Genomic DNA, 25464 nt, shown 5'->3' on the forward strand with positions numbered 1-25464 from the left:
CTGTTCAGGGTATTGCCTGTGCGGAGTTTGCAAGTTCTCTCTGTGACAATGTGGGTTTCCGCCGGGTGCTCCGGTTTCCTCCCACAGCCAAAGACTTGCAGGTTGATAGGTAAATTGGCCATTGTAAATTGCCCCGAGTGCAGATAGGTGGTAGGAGAATGGTGGGGATGTGGTAGGGAATATGGGATGAATGTAGCATTGGTATAAATGGGTGATTGTTGGTCGGCACAGACTCGGTGAGCCGAAGGGCCTTTTTTAGTGCTGTATCTCTCTGTGACTCTAGAGATGTGGATGCTCAATTATTGGGTAGATCCAAGAGAGAGATCGATAGGCTTTTGGATACTAAGGGAATCAAGGGATCTGTGCTAGTGTGGTAAGATGGAGTTGATGTAGGAGATCAGCTGTGATCTTATCTGAATAATAACAGAAGATTCTGGAAACGCTCGGCAGTTCCAGCAGTATCTGTGGAGAGAGGAAAGGAGGAGCAAAGTTTCAGGTCTATAGAAGGGTCACAGAACTGGACCATTAACCCGAGCTTCTCTTCTCCACAGTTGTTTCTGGACTGGCTGAGTGTTTTCAGTATTTTAGGCTTTTTCTTTCTGTATTTCATCCTTTTCCTATTTGACTATTTGCTGTGAAACTTTCAGCGTTGTGCTCAGTTCTTTGTGTCGTTGTGTTTTCTTTATTTGAAGTAATGTAAATAGTATCCTGAAATGAATTTGCCAAATGGTTGGGCAAATTGTTACAACCAGGTTTTGAAAAAGTTCTCCACATGCACAGTGAAGGATTCCTTCACATTTGTGAAGACCATACAGGACTTGCATATCGATAGCAATGCCGTGTCCATGTGTCATTTGACATTGCTAGACTATTCACCAATGTACCACTTCAGGAAGCCATAGATATTTGCCCTGCAGTGCTATATCATGGCAATCTCGACCCGTCACAATTGTGTGAATCAGTATTCATTGAACTCGGCAACTTGCACAGTTGAGTTCAGTTTTATTGACACCATGTATCGCTGGTGTTGCCATGGGATCCCCTCCAGGCCCAGCTCTCACAAACATCTTTGTTGGATTCCATGACAAACCTGTTTTTACGGGAATGACACCTAACCTCCGACCTCTTGCATATTTCCAATATGTAGATGATATGTTTGCTATATTTGAATGCGCAGCTGCATGAAATAACTTCCTTGCACGTCTTCATGGGCTCCATCCTGCACTCAAATTCACCTTTGGAATGGAGCTGTCAAATGAGCTCCCTTTCCTTGATGTACTAGTTGAGAAATCTGCTAAGTGGTTTTCGACCACGGTCTACCACAAACCTACCTTCACTGGTCAATGCACGCGTTGGGATTATTACAGTTCCACGCGCTATAAGATTGGTCTTATCGGCAACCTCATAAATAGGGCTGAGCCATTTGCTCACCATGCAAGCTTGATGCTGAAATAGGGCGAATCAAAGACATCCTGCACTACAATGGCTCCACTGATCAGATCATTTCTATCTGTATATCACACAAACTTATAAATGGGCTGAAGGCCGTCATTTTGAGCCCTGAAAAGTGCCCAGTCTACTCAAATTACCCTGGAAGGGTAATTTATCCCCAGTATTTGAGTAACAGGTGAAGCTCGCTATTTCCTGCTGTTACTATGCAGGAGCAACAAGTGTGGTGTTCGCCACTAACAGGATGCTGCTGTCAAGCAAAAGAGACGTCCTGTCTATCACACAAATAAGTAACGTGATACATGAATTTCAATACCAGTGTGATGCTAGGTTTCTAGACCGTACATCCCAAAACTGGCGGATTGTATCAAATAACATGTCCCTTCCGCTGTTCGCAATGGGCCCTACCCAACCAACCCGTGCTTGCAAAACTCAAAACACAGTATCCAACATGAGATGTGATTCCACAATAGGACAACATTTGCTAAATAATTCTCAGTGTGCTAAGAATTACACTGACAACCGATTTAAGACTGTCAGTCGGGCTCGCAGTGTGGTGCATTGGTGTGGACTGTAAGCTACATATATTAATACACAGGGCCCTGTTCTTTGCAGATAGAAAGAACATGCACACACATTGTGCCAGTTTCAGCTAAACAAAATAAGTGACAGCATTCACTGGCTGATTCCTCAGGGCAATGCCCTGACCAATCAGAGTCAAGCTGCCTGGTTTAAATTTCAAACAAAGCTGGGCAGTTATCTGTCAGTTACCATAAACTGGTGCATTCTGAATGGCAATGCCTCGCCCAATCAGAGTACACTTGCCAACCAATCAGAACTATATTCTCATACAGAAGAAAGTTGTTGTTTTCCTTTAAATTGGTATTCTTGTGGATTGCCCTGCTGAGTGCAGGACAAAAACAACTGGCTACCAAAGTTTGGACAACATGTCACTATTTTCACGAAATGATTACTTTCATTTTCAATATAAAAATATAAAGCAATATGAGTGTAACATTTACAGACACATTCTATTACCTCACATTGCCTGATTCTTTCACACTGACAGACTATGTGAACTACTGTCCCGATTTTGCAGTTCTCACTTCCAGTTAGCAAATGTCAGCAATCTGTGATACAGTGCAGTTTACAGATCAGACCGTCAATCACAACATGCAATAATTGTTCAGCTTATGTTGGACTGGTGGGATTTAGAAATGCCAGGAATTGAGATGAGCTGTTATTATATTTAATTATTTGTTTCATGGGATGTGGACGTCGCCAGCCAGGCCAGCATTTATTGTCCATCCCTAATTGCCCATGAGAAGGTGGTGGTGAGCTTCCTTCTTGAACCACTGCAGTCCATGTGGGGTAGGTACACCCACAGTGCTATTGGGAAGGGAGTTCCAGGATTTTGACCCAGCGACAGTGAAGGAATGGCGATATAGTTCCAAGTCAGGATGATGTGTAGCTTGGAGGAGAACTTTCAGGTGGTGGTGTTCCCATGCATCTGCTGCCCTTGTCCTTCTAGGCAATAGAGGATGCAGGTTTGGAAGGTGCTGCCTGAGTAGCCTTGGTGCATTGTTGCAGTGCATCTTGTAGATGGTACACACTGCTGCCACTGTACGTCAGTGGTGGAGGGAGTGAATGTTGTGGATGGGGTGCCAATCAAGCATGTTGTTTTGTCCTGGATGGTGTCGAGCTTCTTGAGTGTTGTTGGAGCTGCACCCATCCAGGCAAGTGGAGAGTATTCCATCACACTCCAGACTTGTGCCTTGTAAATGGTGGACACGCTTGGGGAGTCAGGAGGTGAGTTACTCACCGCATGGTTCCTACCCTCTGACCAGCTCATGTAGTCACACTATTTATAAGGCTACTCCAGTTCAGTTTCTGGTCAATGGGAACGCCCAGGAAGTTGATAATGGGGGATTCAGCGATCGTAATACTTTTGAATGTCAATGGGAGATGGTTAGATTCTCTCTTGTTGGAGATGGTCATTGCCTGGTACTTGTGTGGCATGAATGTTACTTGCCACTTATCAGCCCAAGCCTGGATATTGTCCAGGTCTTGCTGCATTTCTGCATGGACTGCTTCAGTATCTGAGGAGTCGCGAATGGTGCTGAATGTTGCAATCATCAGCAAACATCCCCACTTCTGACCTGATGATTGAAGGAAGGTCACTGATGAAGTAGTGAAGAAGGGTGAGCCGAGGATACTACCCTGAGGAACTCCAGCAGTAATGCCCTGGAGCTGAGATGATTGACCTCCAACAATCACAACCATTTTCCTTTGTGCTAGGTACAATTCCAACCAGTGGAGAGTTTTCCTCTTGATTCCCATTGACTCCAGTTTTGCTCTGGCTCCATGATGCCATACTCAGTCAAATGCTACCTTGATGTCAAGGGCAGACACTCTCACCTCACCTCTTGAGTTCAGCTCTTTTGTCCTTGTTTGAACCAAGGCTGTAATGAGGTCAGGAGCTGAATGGCCCTGGCGGAACCCAACTGAGTGTCACTGAACAGGTTATTGTGAAGCAAGTGCCACTTGATATCACTATCGATGACACCTTCCATCACTATACTGATGATTGAGAGTACACCGATGCGGCAGCAATTGGCTGGGTTGGATTTGTCCTGCTATCTGTGTACAGGACATACCTGGGCAATTTTCCACATTGCCGAGTAGATGCCAGTGTTGTAGCTGCACTGGAACAGCTTGGCTAGGGGCGCGGCAAGTTCTGGAGCACAGGTCTTCAGTACCATTGCCGGAATATTGCCAGGGCCTGTAGCCTTTGCTGTATCCAATGCCTTCATTCGTTTCTTGATATCACCCGGAGTGAACTGAATTGGCTGAAGACTGAAATCTGTGATGCTGGGGACTTCAGGAGGAGGCCGAGATGGATCATCAACCCGGCACTTCTGGCTGAAGATTGTTGCAAATTCTTCATCCTTGTCTTTTGCACTGATGCGCTGGGCTCCCCCATCATTGAGGTTGGGAATATTTGTGGAGCCACCTCCTCCTGTTGGTTGTTTAATTGTCCACCACCATTCATCATTGGATGTGGCAGGGTGTCGATCTGATCCGTTGGTTGTGGGATCTCTTAGCCCTGTCTATTACATGCTGCTTCTGCTGTTTGGCATGAAAGAAGTCCTGGGCTGTAGCTTCATCAGGCTGACGCCTCATTTCAAGGTATGCCTGGTGCTTCTCCTGGCATGTCCTCCTGCACATCTTCATTGAATTAGGGTTGATCCACAGCTTGTTGGTAATGTTAGAGTGGGGGAATATGCCGGGCCATGAGGTGACAGATTGTGGTTGAGTGCAATTCTGCCGCTGCTAATGGTCCACAGCACCTCATGGATGCCCAGCTACGCATTGCAAGATCTGTTCAAAATCTATCCCATTTAGCACAGTGGTAGTGGCACACAACACAATGCAGGGTATCCTCAATGTGAAGACGGGACTTCATCTCCACAAGGATTGTGCAGTGGTCACTCCTACCAATACTGTCATTGACAGATGCATCTGCGGCAGGCAGATTGGTGAGGATGAGGTCAAGTATGTTTTTCCCTCTTGTTAGTTCCCTCATCACCGACTATTGACATGCTGTTCTCCCTTCGTCAGATACAGGAGAAATGCCGTGAACAACAGATGCCCCTCTACATTGCTTTCATTGATCTCACCAAAGCCTTTGACCTCGTCAGCAGACGTGGTCTCTTCAGACTACTAGAAAAGATCGGATGTCCACCAAAGCTACTAAGTATCATCACCTCATTCCATGACAATATGAAAGGCACAATTCAAGATGGTGGCTCCTCATCAGAGCCCTTTCCTATCCTGAGTGGTGTGAAACAGGGCTGTGTTCTCGCACCCACACTTTTTGGGATTTTCTTCTCCCTGCTGCTTTCACATGCGTTCAAATCCTCTGAAGAAGGAATTTTCCTCCACACAAGATCAGGGGGCAGGTTGTTCAACCTTGCCCGTCTAAGAGCGAAGTCCAAAGTACGGAAAGTCCTCATCAGAGAACTCCTCTTTGCTGACGATGCTGCTTTAACATCTCACACTGAAGAATGCCTGCAGAGTCTCATCGACAGGTTTGCGTCTGCCTGCAATGAATTTGGCCTAACCATCAGCCTCAAGAAAACGAACATCATGGGGCAGGATGTCAGAAATGCTCCATCCATCAATATTGGCGACCACGCTCTGGAAGTGGTTCAAGAGTTCACCTACCTAGGCTCAACTATCACCAGTAACCTGTCTCTAGATGCAGAAATCAACAAGCGCATGGGTAAGGCTTCCACTGCTATGTTCAGACTGGCCAAGAGAGTGTGGGAAAATGGCGCACTGACACGGAACACAAAAGTCCGAGTGTATCAGGCCTGTGTCCTCAGTACCTTGCTCTACGGCAGCGAGGCCTGGACAACGTATGCCAGCCAAGAGCGACGTCTCAATTCATTCCATCTTCGCTGCCTTCGGAGAATACTTGGCATCAGGTGGCAGGACTATATCTCCAACACAGAAGTCCTTGAAGCGGCCAACATCCCCAGCTTATACACACTACTGAGTCAGCGGCACTTGAGATGGCTTGGCCATGTGAGCCGCATGGAAGATGGCAGGATCCCCAAAGACACATTGTACAGCGAGCTCGCCACTGGTATCAGACCCACCGGCCGTCCATGTCTCCGTTATAAAGACGTCTGCAAACGCGACATGAAATCGTGTAACATTGATCACAAGTCGTGGGAGTCAGTTGCCAGCATTCGCCAGAGCTGGCGGGCAGCCATAAAGACAGGGCTAAATTGTGGCGAGTCGAAGAGACTTAGTAGTTGGCAGGAAAAAAGACAGAGGCGCAAGGGGAGAGCCAACTGTGCAACAGCCCCAACAAACAAATTTCTCTGCAGCACCTGTGGAAGAGCCTGTCACTCCAGAATTGGCTTTATAGCCACTCCAGGCGCTGCTTCACAAACCACTGACCACCTCCAGGCGCGTATCCATTGTCTCTCGAGATAAGGAGGCCCAAAAGAAAAAGAAGTTCCCTCATCACCTACTGCAGACCCAATCGAGCAGCTATGTCCTTTAGGACTCGGCCAGCATGCTCAGTAGTGGTGCTACCGAGCCACTCATAGTGATGGACATTGACATCCCCCAGCCAGACTACATTCTGCGCGCTGTTCCACCTCAGTGCTCCCTCCAAGTGGTGATCAACATAGAGGAGTACTGACTCATCAGCTGAGGGGCGGGGAGAGGGTGTGGTTGGGAGGGGGTGGTAGGTGATAATCAGCAGGAGGTTTCCTTGCCCATGTTTGAACTGATGCCATGAGTTAGCCCAAACATTAGTTACACCGTTATGTCAAATCAGTCTGTCTGTTGCCCTGTACATGTCAGTGAGAATCATTCTCAGCGCTCAGAACTCCCAGAAAAAGTAAAGTGGAAAAATGTCATTTCATAACCCAAAGGCTCTTTTCAGAACCACCCACAGTCTCTGTGAAAGGATTAGTTACTGTCAGGAGGGAGTCTGAGATGGAGTATTTGTAACAGTGGATTGATCAGTTTCACATCTGATGAAAGGTCACTGACCTGAAACGTTAACTCTGCTTCTCTCTATACAGATGCTGCCAGACCTGCTGAGTATTTCCAGCATTTCTTGTTTTCATTATAGCACAGAGTTCCCATTTCAAAGTTACAGAATTAACCACAATAATGTACTCTGAGATTCAAGTTAAATACCAGCCCAATATTGACACACATTATGAGTTTATAAGTTTCAGTATTAATTCCCATAGTGCATCCTGACATATACATTAGATATAACATAAGAAATAGGAGCAGGAGTAGGCCATTCGGCCCCTCAAGCCTGCCCCGCCATTCAGTAAGATCATGGCTGATCTGCCCCAGACCTCAGTTCCTCTTTCATGCCAGCTCTTCATAGCCCTCAACTCTCCAATATTTCAAAAATCTATCTACTTCCTCTTTAAATACTTTCAGTGATCTCGTCTCCACAACTGTCTGGGGTAGATAATTCCAGACATTCACTACCCTCTGAGAGAAGAAATTCCTTTGCATCTCAGTTTTAAATGAGTGTCCCCTTATTCTGTAACTATGTCGCCTTGTTTGAGATTCCCCCACTAGTGGAAATATCTTCTCAACATCGACCCTGTTAATAAAAACAAGAAATGCTGGAAATACTCAGCAGGTCTGGCAGCATCTGTGAAGAGAGAAGCAGAGTTAATGTTTCAGGTCAGAGGCCCTTCTTTACCCTGTTAAGCACCCTCAGAATCTTGTTTGTTTCAAAAAGATCACCCCTCATTCTTCTGAACTCGAATAAATAACCTGTTTCGCCGTTCTTGATAAGTCAACCCCTTCATCTCAGGAATCAGCTGAGTGAATCTCTTTTGAACTCGTCCAATGCCAGTACATCCTTTCTTAAGTCTAAATCTCAAGTGCGTCATCAGATTGAGAGAATCTGAAAGATAGTATAACCTGAGATACAAACTGAGAATTCAGTTTAAAACTCCCCCTGGATTGTGAAAATAAAAGATCCAATCGCAATTTAATTTGTAAAGACTGTGCGTTGGATCACATTCCAGCCCTCATCCAGTATCAGACTGGAAGATACTGTAGCAATTCCATCAGTGCAGACTCAGCTCGACATTGCAGAGCAGGGAACATATTTAAACAACCCGGTACACTTTTACACAAGATGGATCATATTTACACAAGTAAGAAGATCTTTAACCAACAGGGAACCATTTTACACAATAACAGAGAACATCTTTACACAACAGCGAATACAGTAACACAACAGAGAACATATTACACAGCAGGAAAAATATTTTAAAAACACAGGGGACATCTTTACACAATAGAGAACACGATTACATAAATCATTGGTCTCTCGCTGTCTCTGCCTGGTTTTCTGTGTGTCTTTCTCTGTCTGTTCCTTTCTGGGTCCTGATAATCTCTTCCTGGTTTTCTGTGTGTATTTCTCTGCCTGCCTCATTGTCGGTGCTGTGACTCACTGTCCTTGTGTCATTGTGCAATGAGGGTGAGTCCGTCAGCACGTGTGTTGCTGAGTCTGGGATTCTTGAGCATTCAGACGACAATCCTATTTTTATAAAAACATTGGGGAAATGAACATATTTCACTAACAGGCAGTTAAAATTAAAACAGTAATTAGCAGAGTGGCGCAGCGGAAGCGTGTTGGGTCCATAACCCAGCGATCAATAGATCGAAACCATTCTCTGCTATTTATGTTCGGTAGTAACACAAACAGTTCACTTTTAAAACATCATAACAAGATGCTTCCTGAGGCACTCGACTGCAATCAGCTTTTTTCTTCTCGTGAACACATCAATCAGTAACAATTCACTTTTGCTCACACGAACACAAGCTGCACAAACTGCAAACACGGACCAGCCGTGTCTCTCCCCTTTGTCAACCCCTTCCGGCAGAGCCTCTGCTCCACCACCAGATGGTGATGTTGGCCACAATAAAACCAGGGCAAATGGTCACAGTTAGGAGACGGTCAGCAACAGAAAATAAAACAATAATAGGGAAAGCCTTTACACAACAACAGGGGACATCTTTACACAACAGAAAACATATTTACACAACAGGAAATACCTTCAGATAACAGGGAGAACACAATCATACAAATGCCTTGTTTCTCCATCTCAGTCTCGTTGCCTCTCTCTCTGTCCCTCACTTTTGCTTCCTCATCGTCCATTCTTGGTTTTCTGTGTGTTTTTCTCTCTGTCCCGTTGTCGATGGTGTTACTCAGCGGCCTTGTAACATTGTGTAGCCAGGCTGAGCCTCCCAACACCTGTGTTGCTGTAATAAAAACAGAAAATGCTGGAAATGCTCAGTAGGTCTGGCAGCATCTGTGCAGAGAGAAACAGTTAACAGTTCAGGTCGGTTTCCTTAGCTCACATTAACTTTGTTTCTTTCTCCACAGATGCCGCCAGACCTGCTGACTATTTCAAGCATTTTCTGTTTATGTTTCAGATTTCCAGCATCTGCAGTATTTTGCTTTTGTACGTGTGTTGCTATGTCTGGGACTGTTTGAGTGCAATGCTATTGCTTTATAAACAGCGTTGAAACAAACATTTATCTCGCGAACACACAGCACGAACACACAGCTGGATATAAACAGCAGCCTGCAGCAGAGGGCGCAGTGGAAGTTTATTAACACAAATAATTCACCAACACTATATTTACTGCTGCCCACAATCACACCATGCTTCATCTTAACACGTTTTAATCTTAATTTACATCAACTTCTTGCTTCCAACAAACACTTCAATTTGGAACACAGCTTCCAAATCACCTTTATTCACAAACCCGAACACAAGCTGCAAATGCTGCAAACACACACCAGCCCAGACTTTCCCCTTTCTGTCAACCCATTCCTGCATCACTGCCTCTCCATCAACAGTTGTCGCTAGAATCATACAATCATAGAATGGCTAAAGCACAGAAGGAGGTCGTTCAGCCTGTCGAACCCGTGCTGGCTCTCTGTTGGAGCAACTCACCTCGTCTCACTCCCCAGTCAGTTCAATTTTGGTGGTGGGAAAACTTCTCGAAAGAATAATTCGGGACAAAATTAATAGTCCCATGGACAAATGTGGGTTAATTCAAGAAAGCCAGCATGGATTTCTTAAGGGAAAATCATGTTTAACTGTCCTTCTGGAGTTTTTTGATGAGGTAACAGAGAGGGTTGATGAGGGCAATGCTGTTGATGTGGTGTACATGGACTTTCAAAAAGTCTGGCAGCATCTGAAAGGTCACTGAGCTGAAACATTAACTCTGTTTTTCTCTCCACAGATGCTGCCAGACCTGCTGAGTACTTCCAGCACTTTCTGTTTATATTTCAGATTTCTAGCATCTGCAGTATTTTGCTTTTATTGACTTTCAAAAGGAGTTTGATGCAATGCAACACAACAGACTTGTGTGCAAAGTTATAACTCATGGAATAAAAGGGACAGTAGTAACATGGATATGGAATTGGCTGAGTGACAGGAAACAAAGAGTAGTGAGCAATGGATGTTCTTCGGACTAGAGGAAGGTTTGTAGTGGAGTTCCCCAGGAGTCAGTGTTGGGACCCTTGCCTTTCCTGATATATATTAATGACCTAGACCTTGGTGTACAGGGCAGAATTTCAAAGTTTATGGATGATATGAAAATTGGAAGCATTGTGAACTGTAAGGATGATAGTGCAGAACTTCAAAAGGACATAGACAAGTTGGTGGAATGGGAGGACAGATGACAGGTGAAGTTCAATGCAGAGAAATGTGAATTGATTCATTTTGGTAGGAAGAACATGGAGAGACAATACAGAATAAAGGGTACAATTCTAAAGGGGGTCCAGGAGCAGAGGGCCCTGGGGGTATAAGTCATTGATTGAGAGAGCGGTTAATAAAGCATACAGTATCCTCGGCTTTAGTGATAGAGGCATAGAGTACAAGAACAAGGCGGTCATGTTGAACTTGTATAAGACACTAGACTCAGCTGAAGTACTGAGTCCAGTTCTGGGCGCACACTTTAGGAAAGATGTGAAGGCATTGGAGAGATTATGGAAAAGATTCATGAGAATGGTTCCAGGGATGAGGAACTTCAGTTATGAAGATAGATTGGAGAAGTTAGGACTGTTTTCCTTGGAGAAAAGAAGGCTAAGAGGAGATTTCATAGTGGTATTCAAAATGATGAGGGGTGTGGACAGAGTGGATAGGGAGAAACTGTTCCCACTTGTGAAAGGATTGAGAACGAGAGGGCACAGATTTAAAGTAATTGGTAAAAGAAGCAAAAGCGACATGAGGAAAAACTTTTTCACACAGCGAGTGGTTAAAGTATGAACTGCCTGAGAATGTGATGGAGGCAGGTTCAGTTGAAGAATTCAAAGGGGAATTAGACTGTTCTCTGAAAAGGAAGAATGTGCAGGATTATGGGGAGAAGACGGGGAAGTGACATGAGGTGAATTGCTCATTTGGAGAGTCAGTGCAGACATGATGGGCCAAATGGCCTCCTTCTGTGTAGTAACAATTCTGTGATTCTGTGATTCCAATATTCGAGTCATTTCTATATATGGTGGTCCTGACACTGACCCTTGTGGACATCACTGTTCACCATCTTCCATTCTGAAAAACAACCAAATATCACAACTCGCTTTTCTTGATATTTCATCCATTTTTTAATCGAAGCAGATACTGACCCTCCTATTCCAGGAGCCTGAGTTTTGTTACCCAGCCTTTTATGTGGTAGTTTGTCAAACGCTTTCTTAAAATCCACATAGGCAACATCCATTGCTTTCCTTTCATCAACCTTTTCTGTTACTTCATCAAAAAAATCAGTTATTTATTAATAGATGCAGCACTGAAACAGACCCTTCGGCCCATCAAGTCTGTGTCAACCAACAACCACCCATTTATACTAATCCTACATTAATCCTACATTCCCTGTCACATCCCCCACCATTCTTCTCCCACCTCTCTACACTAGGGGCAATTTACAATGGCCAATTTACCTATCAATCTGCAAGTCTTTGGCTGTGGGAGGAAACCGGAGCACCCGGCGGAAACCCACGCGGTCACAGAGAGAACTCAAATAATGAACTGATTGCCTCATTAGTTCTGTGAATAATACAATGATTTAATAGACAAAGATTTGAAACATTCCTGCCCATAAATCTTGATAACAGAGAGTGTGTGGATCTCCTGGCTCAGAATGTTTAATGGATACAGTCCTCATATCCGACAAGGAACCCCTGAACATCCACAGTAAAGACAGTGTGGATGAGGAAATGTAAGAGCCGGGAGCTGAAACTCAGGGACGGCCGAGCTCTCCTGTCATTGAGCTTGTGTGTCTGCTCTGCTCGCCGCACTTCCGGCTCTACTTTGTTTCCAATGAAAAGATGAAAAGGGCCGTTCGGTTTTCCTCTCACTGACAGCGTGTTTCATTCGGGTTAATATAACCCGGGACTTTTGCTGCTGAAATAAATTCTGCAAGGTCCCAGCAAACACACCAGCTCCCTCCTTTCTCCTCTCTTTCTATTGGATTGTTTTACCAGGAGGGGCTCAATAATAACAAACCCCCTGCAGGGAATGACCACAAATTGAGCATGTAAATGGGGCAAGTGGGCAGCTTTCTGGGTTCTAGGTTCTCCCTACCCCGCCCCTCCCTCCCTCCAGTCCAAGCCCCTCTTCACTTTCTTTGGGACTTTGATGAGGGTGAAATGGGGAAAGTTCCCATTGATGTTTGAATGCTGTATTGCTGCAGGGATCTGCGCAGGCGCGATGAAGCCCCGCCCCCTGTGAGACGTCACAATGAGGAGTGGAGCGCATGCGCAGCCTTTCCCCAACCCAGTCTGTGAAGTCATTCACTCAATCAGGGGAAGATGGTTTAAATCAGCTGCGAATGGAGACTTCCCGGGCCTGGGGGAAGGGAACAAACAGCATCTGCTTCCAGCAGCCACTGCTTTGGAACCTGAATGGATGTGGTTATTCTTGGACACAAAGAAAAGTGCAGCGAGCTTTTTCCAACACACTAAAATAAAAGCAAAATACTGCGGATGCTGGAAATCTGAAACAAAAACAAGAAATGCTGGAATCACTCAGCTGGTCTGGCAGCATCTGTGGAAAGAGAAGCAGAGTTAACGTTTCCAACATTCCGAAGAAGGGTCACTGACCCGAAACGTTAACTCTGCTTCTCTTTCCACAGATGCTGCCAGACCTGCTGAGTGATTCCAGCATTTCTTGTTTTTGTTTCGTGCCAACACACAGTCGGTACAGGATCACTCCCAAAGCACAGAGATACTGCCAGCTCATCAGTTCCACTGGAACAAACAAAAGAAGTAGTCAGACACTGATCCCAAAGTCAAGAGACACATTTTCAATCCAACAGTCAAACAACAGCAGGAGAGACAGAAGTTGTTTCCATTTCACTCCAATTCAGTACAGCTGATAGGTTGATACATCAATCGCAGTCCAAAAACAAACTCACTGTCAGATCTAAATAAACTCTGTCACCATGGCCACATTTAAAAAATAAAACTTGAAATTGAACAGACAAAATTTACCTGATTGAAAGGTACAGAATGAATGCAAGGAGGCTTCAAGGGGATTTGGACAGGGTAAGTGAATGGGCAAGAACGTGGCAGACGGAATATAATGTGAATAAGTGTGAAGTTCTCCACTTTGGTAGAATAAACAGAAAGACAGAGTATTTCTTAAATGGTGAGAGGTTGGAAAGTGTTGATGTCCAAAGGGACCTGGGTGTCCTTGTTCATGAGACACTAAAAGCTAGTGTGCAGGTGCAGAAAGCAATTAATAATGCAAATGGTATGTTGTCTTCATTGAAAGGGGATTTGAGTACATGGTTAAACATGTATTGCTTCAATTGTATAAAGTCTAGATGAGACCGCACCTGGAATATTCTGTACAATTTTGGTTTCCTTATCTAAGGAAGGATAGACGTGTCATGGAGAGAGTGCAACGGAGATTCACCAGACTAATCCCCTGGGATGGTGGGATTGTCTTATGATGAGACACTGCAGAAACTGGGCCGAAATTCTCTGGAGTTTCGAAGAATGAAAGGTGATCTCATTGAAACAGACAAAATTCTTACAGGGTGTGACAGGGTAGATATGGATAGGATGTTTCCTTTGTCTGGTGAGTCTAGAACAAGGAGACACAGTCTCAGAATAAGGATAGGCTATTTGAGACTGAGATGAGCAGGAATTTCTTTACTCAGTGGGTGGGAACTCTGTGGAATTCTTTATCCCAGAGGGCTGTGGAGCCTCAATCATTGAACATTTTCAAGACAGAAATCGATAGATTTCTAAATACCAACGGGATCAAGGGATATGGAGATCGCAGGGAGAAATGGCGTAGAGGTAGATGATCAGTCACGATCTGTTTGAATGGCGGAGCAGGCTCGATGGGCTGAATGGCCTAATGCCCCTATTTCCTATGATCCCATGAATCCCAATAATGTACATCAGACGTTAGACCAAGTCATGCATTACATACCAGTTCAAAAATCCCACAGAGATTAAGACTGAAAGATACATTATCAATTCCATTACTACAAAATGAAGGACTTGGAGCTTGCAGACCAGCCCATGTATAAGATTGAAAGTTATATTTTCATTCACAATCGTTTTCACAGAGCTAAATATTAAATAACAATCCACAACTTGTACAGGACTACCAAATAAAACCTACAACTGTAAAATACAGTTAATCCATTTTTTAAATTAAACACAAGGCAAACAAATATTGAAACATCAAGAGAGCGGGAAACAGTGAGAGCAGAATGGAGCATAAAGAGCCCAGGAGAGGGAGCAAGAGTTCACTCAGAGAGCAGGGAACAGTGAGAGCAGATGCAAAAAAAGGCAAAGGAAAACACAATTAATGGGAGAACACTGAATGGTGTAGAGGAAGTGAGGGACGTTGGAGTGAATGTCCACAGATCCCTGAAGGTAGCAGGACAGGTCAATAAGGTGGTTCAGCAGGTATATGGAATCCTTTCCTTTATTAGCTGAGGTACAGAATATAAGGGTGATCTGGGTGTCCATGTCAATAAGTCACTGAAAGCTGACATGTAGGTGCAGCATGCAATTAAGAAGGCTAATAGTATGTTAGCCTTTATCGCAAGAGGATTTGAATACAGGAATAGTGAATTCTTGCTTCAATTGTAAAGAACCTTGGTGAGACCGCACTTGGAGTACTGTGTGCAGTTTTGGTCCCCTGACCTTAGGAATGATATTATTGCCACAGAGGGAGTGCAACAAAGGTTCATCAGACTTGTTCCTGGGATGGTGGGACTGTCCTATGAAGAGAGATTGGGGAAACGGGCTGTATTCTCTAGAGTTTCAAAGAATGAGAGGTGATCCCATTGAAACCCACAAAATACTTAAAGGACAGTCAGGGTAGATGCAGCTGAGATGTTTCTCCTGGTTGGGGAGTCGAGAACCAGGGGACGCAATTTCAAAATAATGGGGAAACCACTTAGAACAAAGAACAAAGAAAATTACAGCACAGGAACAGGCCCTTCGGCCCTCCAAGCCTGCGCTTATCCAGATCCTCTATCTAAACCTGTCGCCTATTTGCTAAGGGTCTGTATCTCTTTGCTTCCTGCCCATTCATGTATCTGTCTAGATACATCTTAAAAGACGCGATCGTGTCCACGTCTACCACCTCCGCTGGCAACGTGTTCCAGGCACCCACCACCCTCTGTGTAAAGAACTTTCCACGCATATCCCCCCTAAACTTTTGCCCTCTCACTTTGAACTCGTGACCCCTCGTAATTGAATCCCCCACTCTGGGAAAAAAGCTTCTTGCTATCCACCCTGTCTATACCTCTCATGATTTTGTACACCTCAATCAGGTCCCCCCTCAACCTCCGCCTTTCTAATGAAAATAATCCTAATCTACTCAACCTCTCTTCATAGCTAGCGCCCTCCATACCAGGCAACATCCTGGTGAACCTCCTCTGCACCCTCTCCAAAGCATCTACATCCTTTTGGTAATGTGGCGACCAGAACTGCACGCAGTATTCCAAATGTGGCCGAACCAAAGTCTTATACAACTGTAACATGACCTGCCAACTCTTGTACTCAATACCCCGTCCGATGAAGGAAAGCATGCCGTATGCCTTCTTGACCACTCCATTGACCTGCGTTGCCACCTTCAGGGAACAATGGACCTGAACACCCAAATCTCTCTGTACATCAATTTTCCCCAGGACTTTTCCATTTATTGTATAGTTCACTCTTGAATTGGATCCTCCAAAATGCACCACCTCGCATTTGCCCGGATTGAACTCCATCTGCCATTTCTCTGCCCAACTCTCCAACCTATCCATATTCTGCTGTATCCTCTGACAGTCCCCTTCACTATCTGCTACTCCACCAATCTTAGTGTCGTCTGCAAACTTGCTAATCAGACCACCTATACTTTCCTCCAAATCATTTATGTATATCACAAACAACAGTGGTCCCAGCACGGGTCCCTGTGGAACACCACTGGTCACACGTCTCCATTTTGAGAAACTCACTTCCACTGCTACTCTCTGTCTCCTGTTGCCCAGCCAGTTCTTTATCCATCTAGCTAGTACACCTTGGACCCCATGCGACTTCAATTTCTCCATCAACCTACCATGGGGAACCTTATCAAACGCCTTACTGAAGTCCATGTACATGACAGCTACAGCCCTTCCCTCATCAATCAATTTTGTCACTTCCTCAAAGAATTCTATTAAGTTGGTAAGACATGACCTTCCCTGCACAAAACCATGTTGCCTATCACTGATGAGCCCATTTTCTTCCAAATGGGAATAGATCCTATCCCTAAGTATCTTCTCCAGCAGCTTCCCTACCACTGACGTCAGGCTCACCGGTCTATAATTACCTGGATTATCCCTGCTACCCTTCTTAAACAAGGGAACAACATTAGCAATTCTCCAGTCCTCCGGGACCTCACCCGTGTTTAAGGATGCTGCAAAGATATCTGTTAAGGCCCCAGCTATTTCCTCTCTCGCTTCCCTCAGTAACCTGGGATAGATCCCATCCGGACCTGGGGACTTGTCCACCTTAATGCCTTTTGGAATACCCAACACTTCCTCCCTCCTTATGCCGACTTGACGTAGAGTAATCAAACATCTATCCCTAACCTCAACATCTGTCATGTCCCTCTCCTCGGTGAATACCGATGCAAAGTACTCGTTTAGAATCTCACCCATTTTCTCTGACTCCACGCATAATTTTTCTCCTTTGTCCTTGAGTGGGCCAATCCTTTCTCTAGTTACCCTCTTGCTCCTTATATATGAATAAAAGGCTTTGGGATTTTCCTTAACCTTGTTTGCTAAAGATATTTCATGACCCCTTTTAGCCCTCTTAATTCCTCGTTTCAGATTGGTCCTACATTCCCAATATTCTTCCAAAGCTTCGTCTTTCTTCAGCTGCCTAGACCTTATCTATGCTTCCTTTTTCCTCTTAGCTAGTTTCACAATTTCACCTGTCATCCATGGTTCCCATATCTTGCCATTTCTATCCCTCATTTTCACAGGAACATGTCTCTCTTGCACGCTAAATCAACCTCTCTTTAAAAGCCTCCCACATATCAAATGTGGATTTATCTTCAAACAGCTGCTCCCAATCTACATTCCCCAGCTCCTGCCGAATGTTGGTATCGTTGGCCTTCCCCCAATTTAGCACTCTTCCTTTAGGACCACTCTCATCTTTGTCCATGAGTATTCTAAGACTTACGGAATTGTGATCACTATTCCCAAAGTAGTCCCCTACTGAAACTTCAACCACCTGGCCGGGCTCATTCCCCAACACCAGGTCCAGTCTGGCCCCTTCCCGAGTTGGACTATTTACATACTGCTCTGGAAAACCTTCCTGGATGCTCCTTACAAATTCTGCTCCATCTAGACCTCTAACACTAAGTGAATCCCAGTCAATGTTGGGAAAATTAAAATCTCCTATCACCACCACCCTGTTGCTCCTACATCTTTCCATAATCTGTTCACATATTTGTACCTCTGTCTCATGCTTGCTGTTGGGAGGCCTGCAGTACAGCCCCAACATTGTTACCGCACCCTTCCTATTTCTGAGTTCTGCCCATATTGCCTCACTGCTCGAGTCCTCCATAGTGCCCTCCTTCAGCACAGCTGTGATATCCTATTTGACCAATAATGCAACTCCTCCACCCATTTTACCTCCCTCTCTATCCCGCCTGAAGCATCGATATCCTGGGATATTTAGTTGCCAATCGTGCCCTTCCCTCAACCAAGTCTCAGTAATAGCAATAACATCATACTCCTAGGTCCTAATCTAAGTTCTTCTGCCTCACCTACTACGCTTCTTGCATTAAAACAAATGCACCTCAGACCACCAGTCCCTCTGCGTTCATCATCTGCTCCCTGCCTACTCTTCCCCTTAGTCACGCTGACTTCATTATCTGGTTCCTTACAGGCTTTAGTTACTACCTCCTTACTGTCCACTGACCTCCTCATTTGGTTCCCATCCCCCTGCCACATTAGTTTAAACCCTCCCCAACAGCGTTAGCAAAAGCACCCCCAAGGACACATAGGACAGAGATGAGGAGAAATGTTGTTACTCAGAAGGTTGTGAATCTTTGGAATTCTTTACCCCAGAGGGCTGTGGAAGCTCAGTCATTGAGTATGTTTAAAGCAGAGATTGACAGATTTCTAAATACAAATGATATAAGGGAATATGAGGAAAGTGTGGGGAAAAGGGCATTGAAGTGGATGATCAACCATGATCATATTGAATGGTGGGGCAGGCTCGATGGGCTGAATGGCCGACTCCTGCTCCTATGTTCCGATGTTCCTAACTCCACATGATCGGCGAGGCACAGCTTCAGGCCGACTTGTCGGGTGGTGTAAACAGATATCACTGCTTCTGATCTTCACCAGAACAGAGTGAGATGTAACATTGATCATCAAACAGACTGTGAGAGAATACAACAGAGTAAAAGACTGTGGAATAACAAATAGATTTGATTGGAATGTTGAATTTTGATTGGAATGGATAAAACAGCAGATTAAATTGGGATTCTCATCATTATATTGATCTGGGACAGAAAAACGAAACTGATGGAAAGAAGGGAAGAAGGAAGAAAAGAAAGGATGGAACTGTTCAGTTTTTTTGAGTTTTTTCACCCACCCATCAAAGCTGGATTAAAAAGAAGATGCAAATAACAAAGAATTTCACCAAAAAGAGAGATTAAATGCTGCCGAAACCTTGGATCGAAGGATGCCCCAATAGATCACCTGTTTAACTGTCTCCTCACTGGGGGATTTCAATCAGTGAGTGATATTATTCTCTACCGTTTTTTTTTGTTAAATGAACCCAGAACTGTCACTTGGAATTAATATCTGTGTTTCGACTCCTGAATAATAAAATTGTGAATTTCTCGATATTTTCTGGACACATTTCCAGCTGAAAGAACTAAGAACTCTTTTCTAATTTACACAATACTATATACACACTCATCAAGCCTCCGATACTGACATCCTTGGTGCTGCTCTCTCCTCCCAAACCTCATCTCATGTGACTGTTACATCATCACTCTGACAGTGGGAGGGGTTGAAGCCACTGTTTTCAGCATTAACCCTTTACATCCTTGCAATACACTGTCTGTCCAAAAAATGGGTGGAGGGAACTTCTTTCATTTATTGAAACACCAACATCTGCCAGTTGAAAATCAACTCAAACCCATCAGAGAGAGAGAGAGAGACTGTCAGAGAACTTCCTGCATCCAGTCCTGACCCTGTTACACTCCGCAACTGCTCACCCAGACCCCACTGAACACTGTTCCCGAGACACTTCAAATACTGTTTACAAAAGGCAGAAAAGGTCAAAGTTAATCACAGCTGTATTGAATAGAACAAAGTTTAATATCTTCTCACCGTCTCTCGGTAACCACATGAGACACAGGTTTTCTTATTCGCTTCCTTTGATTTTTCTTGTTCCTGACTGACAAATATTCCAAACCTCGGCTCAACCCTCTCGCTTGCGTCATGTCCCAGTCACGGTTGAAAGCAACACATAACGACAGAAACACTCTGAAACATACAACACGGTCACACTTTCCTTCAGTGAGATGAATGTCGAGCTTTTTTTCCAGGTTGAATGCATCTGTGAACAAACTTCTATGAAAGAAGTTGCCTTTGAAATATCAGCACTGAATTTCTGTACAAGGAGGAACAGCCATTCCAAACTCAGATCCTTCACAATGGCTGTTTTCTCCTGTGACTGAAATTCATTATGTAATTTGAATTCGAAGTCAAAGTTCACAAGACATGGATAAAATTATTGATTAGGAAACTTCGAAAGCACACTGTAACAAGGCTCTGCTGGGAGTTGAACCCAGGATCTCCTGTTTACTAGACAGGTGCTGTAACCAACTAAGCTACAGAGCCAGATTGAAAGTGCTTGTGCAGTTGAAATCAGAGAAGGGCACTATTTATTCTCAAAAAAAAACAACAAATGCTGGAACCACTTCGCAGGTCTGGCAGCATCTGTGGAAAGAGAAGCAGAGTTAACGTTTTGGGTCAGTGACCCTTCTTCGGAACTTCCGAAGAAGGGTCATTGACCCGAAACGTTAACTCTGCTTCTCTTTTCACAGATGCTGCCAGACCTGCTGAGTGGTTCCAGCATTTATTGTTTTTATTTCAGATTTCCAGCATCCACAGTATTTTGCTACTATTTATTCTCATCCCATTTCTCCACTGGTCACAGCATATTTTAACTTTTCCCACTTACTGATACAGTCAATCATATTCTCTATTTTTCCCAGAACTGAGAATGAATGTTTTGGAAGAAAATACATAATTCAATTTTTTCCAAAAGGTTACAGAACACAACATGTGAGTAATATTCCCCATTGCTTTCTCAGTGCTGATGGATTGTGAAGCGGGAGTCAGCCAGAAGTCCCACTGAGCCGCAGTGACTCTGAGCTGACAATGAAATGAGATAAAGTTCAATCTTTCACAGTGAGATGCTGCAGAGAGATAAGATTCCCGAATCAAAGTGAGACTTTCTCATACTGTTGTTGAATTTCATTGCAAACACTCCTTGTACTCTCTGCTAGTGAAGCCTAAAAAAATGGAGAAACAGAATGGCACTCAAACTCACAACCCTGAGATGAAAAGTCTCATGTTCGACTGACTGAACTATCACTTCTACTCGGTCTCTTATTGTTTGGATGCAATGTATGCTCCGATGCTGGGGCAGCTTTCAAATCCTGCCATGGATCCACATGTCAGAGTGAGTTACATGTTGTAGACTCAAGCAAAGGAAATCTGCTCACTTCCAAAACTATCAGCGAGTTGAAGCTGATTACGATCAACATCATCAGAGGTCAGAACTACCTGGTGAAAGAAAATACCCTGAAGAAGGATCCACAATTATTCAAACGCATCGGCAAAGTGAAAAACAAAAAATCGATGAGTTAATCCAAGACAAACAACAGAAACACAGAAGAATTCCATTCCATACCAGAACCCAGTCCTGTAGTTTTTGGATCCAGCTCTCAGTTACTGCTTCACCTTCATACACACACTTGGCAATCTGTACATTTAGTTCATTTCAATTTTGTCAACAGGCTCTTTGAATCCAGTTCTCTGGTCCTAAATAGGCTCCGTGTGAAAGTCAACTCCGCTTTTTGTAAGGCTGCAACCAATACATGACCTTCAACTAAAAACACAAATGAAGTAGAGGTCATGCAGGATTTGAAAACAGGACCTTTTATATGCTATCTAATCACACACTCAAAGTGAAAAACATACCCCCAGACCAACAAGCCATTTGCAAAAAGCACTATTTTTAGCTCTCTTTAGTACTGTGCCATTAAGTATATATTGCCTCTCCCTGTTCCTTCTGCTCAAGTGCATCACCTCACACAAGTCATATTAAATTCCATCTGCCACCTGTCTGCCCATTCTGCCTATCACTGTCCTGTTGCAGGCAGGTCATTTCATCCTCACTGTTTACCACTCTTCCAGGTTTGGTGATTTCGGTATATTTTGAGATTCTACTCCATATTCCAAGATCCTAATCATTTACATATCGCAGGAAAAGCAGTGGTTCTCGCAGTGACCATTGGAGAACACCCACTGTCGAATATCCTCCAGTCTGACAAAGAACCATTTACTACGACTCTTTATTTTCTGTCCTTAAGGCAATTTTCTATCCAATTGGACAGGGAGTCTCCTATTCCATGAACCTCAATTTTGTTCACCGCCCTTTTATGTGGTACCTTCTCATCCATTCTTAATCCATCCATCCATCCTGTCTTAAAATCCATCATCCTCCTGTTTGTTCATCAAAAAATGCAGTTAGTCAAGCATGAACTCCCATTTATTAATCCATGCTCACTCTCCTCAATTAAGTCAAATCTCTCCAAGTGACTGTTGCTTCTTTTCCCTAATTATTGTTCCTAAAACCTTACTCACCACTGCTGTTAATCTAACTGGCCTGTAGTTACCTGGATTGTCCTTACACCCTTTGTTGAAATAGGAAGTCACATTTGCCACTGTTCAATCCCCTGGCACCTCCACAGTGCTTGTTGGGAGGGTGTTCCTGGTTTTTGACCCTGCAACAGTGAAGGAATGGCGGTACAGTGCCAAGTCAAGATGGTGTGTGACTTGGAGGGGAACTTGAAGGTGGTGATGTTCCCATGCGTCTGCTGCCTTTATCCTTCTAGGTGGTAGTGTTTGTGCGTTGGAAGGTGCTGTTGAAGGAGGCTTGGTAAGTTGCTGCAGTACGTATTGTAAATGTTACACACTGTTGCCACTCTGCACTGGTGCTAGAGGGAATGAATGTTTAAGGTGGTGGATGGGGTGCCAATCAAGTGGGCTGCTTTGACCTGATGGTGTCAATCACTTGAGTGTTGTTGGAGCTGCACTCATCCAGGCATGAGTATTCCATCAAATTCCTGACTTGTGCCTTGTAGATGGTGGGCAGGCTTTGGTGAGTCAAGAGTTGAGTTAGTTGCCGCAGAGTTCCCAGCCTCTGGCCCGCTCTTGTAGTTGTAGCTGTAGTTGTAATTGTAATAGGCAACCGTCCGTCTCGGAAGGCGATGGGCTACACCCAGGGTGTACGTCACTTCTGTATTAAACATCATTTGTTGTGGCTGTGGAGGACGACTCGCGTGTGACAATCCCTTCCGCAGCTGGTACAGATGAATATCATTGGCCTGAGGTCGACTGATAATTTTTCCTTCCTCTGGGCTCTCTTTCCCTCCAAATGGTCATTTCTTTTGTCCTCTGCTTTTCCCATGGTCTTCCTGAATGCCTTTCTCCAGGAATTCCAGTCAGCAGGAAGGACTTCCCATGCATCGACTCCAATCCCAGTCAGCTTGAGATCTCTCTTGCAGATGTCCATGTATCACAGACGTGGGTGACCTGTTGGTCTCGTGCTGATAGCAAGCTCACCAAAGAGCGTGTCTTTGGAAAGGCGACCGTCATCCATTCAGCACACATGACCCAGTCAACAGAGTCACCGCTGACTCAAGAGGGCAAACATGCTGCAGATCCCTGCACGCTGGTGTACTTCCGCATTCGGCTCTCTGTCCTGCCAGGAGATGCCCAATATCCATCTGAGGCAGCGGAGGTGGAAGGTGTTCAGCTGCTTTTCTTGAATTGCATAAGTTGTTGATGCTTCTCTATTGTAAAGGAGGGTGCTGAGAACACAAATCTGGTACACGCAGAGCTTTATATTTTCGATCAGTTTGCTGTCGGTTCATACTCGTCTTCTCAACTTTGACATGACAGCTGCAGCATTGGAAATCCTGGTGCTGATTTCAGTATCAAGGGACAGATTGCTGGTGATTGTTGATCCAAGGTATGTGAAGCTGTTGACAACCTCCAAAGTGAGGTTGTCGATGTTGATGGAAGGTGGAGTCTCTACGTCCTGACCCATAACTTTGATCTTCCTGATGCTGATCACCAGTCCAAATTCCTTGCAGGGCAGGGAGAAGCGATCTACAAGCTGCTGCAAGTGAACTTCATTATGGGATGTTAGCACAGCGTCATCAGCAAAGAGCAACTCACAGACTAGGAATTTACCCACTTTGGTCATGGCGCGCAGTCTTGCCAAGTTGAACAGCTTGTCGTCAGCTCTGGTATGCAGGTGGACACCCCCATCTGAGTCACTGAAACTGTAAAATAGCAGCATGGAGAAGAATATGCCAATTGTAAAGGATGTGAGCTGTGAGGAGGTTACAAGGAGGTTTCCAGGGGTCTTGGAGAGGCTAAGTGAATGGGAAAGAACATGACAGATGGAAAATAATGTGAATAAATGTGAAGTTATCCACTTTGGTAGAATAAACAGAAAGATAGAATATTTCTTAAATGGTGAGAGCTTAAGCACTGTTAATGTCCAAAGGGACCTGGGTGTCCTTGTTCATGAGACACTAAAAGCTCACATGCAGGTGCAGCGATCAATTAGGAAGGCAAATGGTATGTTGGCCTTCACACAAAGGGTCTTGAGAACAGGAGTAAAGATGTCTTGCTGCAATTGTACAGAGCCTTGGTGAGACCGCGCTGGAGCATTGTGTCCAGTTTTGGCTTCCTTATCTAAGGAAGGATATACTTGCCATAGAGGGAGTGCAGCAGAGGGTCACCAGATGAATCCCTTGGATAGTGAGATTGTCCAATGAAGAAACTGGGCCTGTATTCCTTAAAGTTTCGAAGAGTGAGAGGTGATCTCATTGAAACTTGCAATATTCTTACAGGGTGTGACAGTGTGGATGTAGACAGGATGTTTGCCCTGGTTGGTGAATCCAAAACCAGGAGACATAGTCTCATAATAAGGGATAGGCCATTTAAAACTGAGATGGGTCGAATTTCTTCATTCAGAGGGTGGTGAATCTTTGGAATTCTCTACCCCAGGGGTCTGTGGAAGTTCAATCATTGAGCATGTTCAAGACAGAAATTGATAGAAATCTTGATACTCATGACTTCAAGGGATATGGGGATAGCATGGGAAAGCAGTGTTGAGGTAGATGATCAGCCATGATCATTGAATGACAGAGCAGGCTGGACGGGCTGAATGGACTCCTCCTATGTTCCGAAGAGAGTTGGCACCAGGACGCAACCTGCTTTATCCCACTGCTGATCGTGAAAGCGTCTGATGTTGCTCTATTGTAACTCACAGAACTGTGCATGTTTTCGTAGAAAGAAGCGATGAGGTCCAAGAGTTCAGGAGGGCAGCCTAGTTTCCATAGCAGTTTGAAGAGTCTTTCTTTGCTGACAAGATCCAAGGCCTTGGTGATGTCTATAAAGACAATGTCGAGTGGTCTGTACTGTTCACAGTACTTCTCCTGTAACTGCCGACGTGAGACAATCATGTCGACTGTCAATCTGCCAGCTCTGAAGCTGCACTGAGACTCAGGATAGATGTGTGATGTCAGGGTCTGCAATCCGGTCAGAGAAATGCGAGCAAAGACCTTCCCCACAATACTTAGCAAGCAGATGCCTCGGTAATTTCTG

The 25464-nt window shown here is 44.5% G+C and overlaps 1 non-coding gene across 1 annotated transcript; it reads right to left on the minus strand.

The window, feature by feature from the left end:
* Nucleotides 1-20317: 20317 nt before the first annotated feature.
* Nucleotides 20318-20391, minus strand: trnat-agu (transfer RNA threonine (anticodon AGU)). Its single transcript has one exon. It is a non-coding gene; the product is annotated as a tRNA-Thr (tRNA).
* Between the last annotated feature and the right edge of the window lie 5073 nt (nt 20392-25464).

Source organism: Heterodontus francisci, unplaced genomic scaffold (genome assembly GCF_036365525.1).
Source record: "Heterodontus francisci isolate sHetFra1 unplaced genomic scaffold, sHetFra1.hap1 HAP1_SCAFFOLD_58, whole genome shotgun sequence".
Classification (NCBI taxonomy): domain Eukaryota; kingdom Metazoa; phylum Chordata; class Chondrichthyes; order Heterodontiformes; family Heterodontidae; genus Heterodontus; species Heterodontus francisci.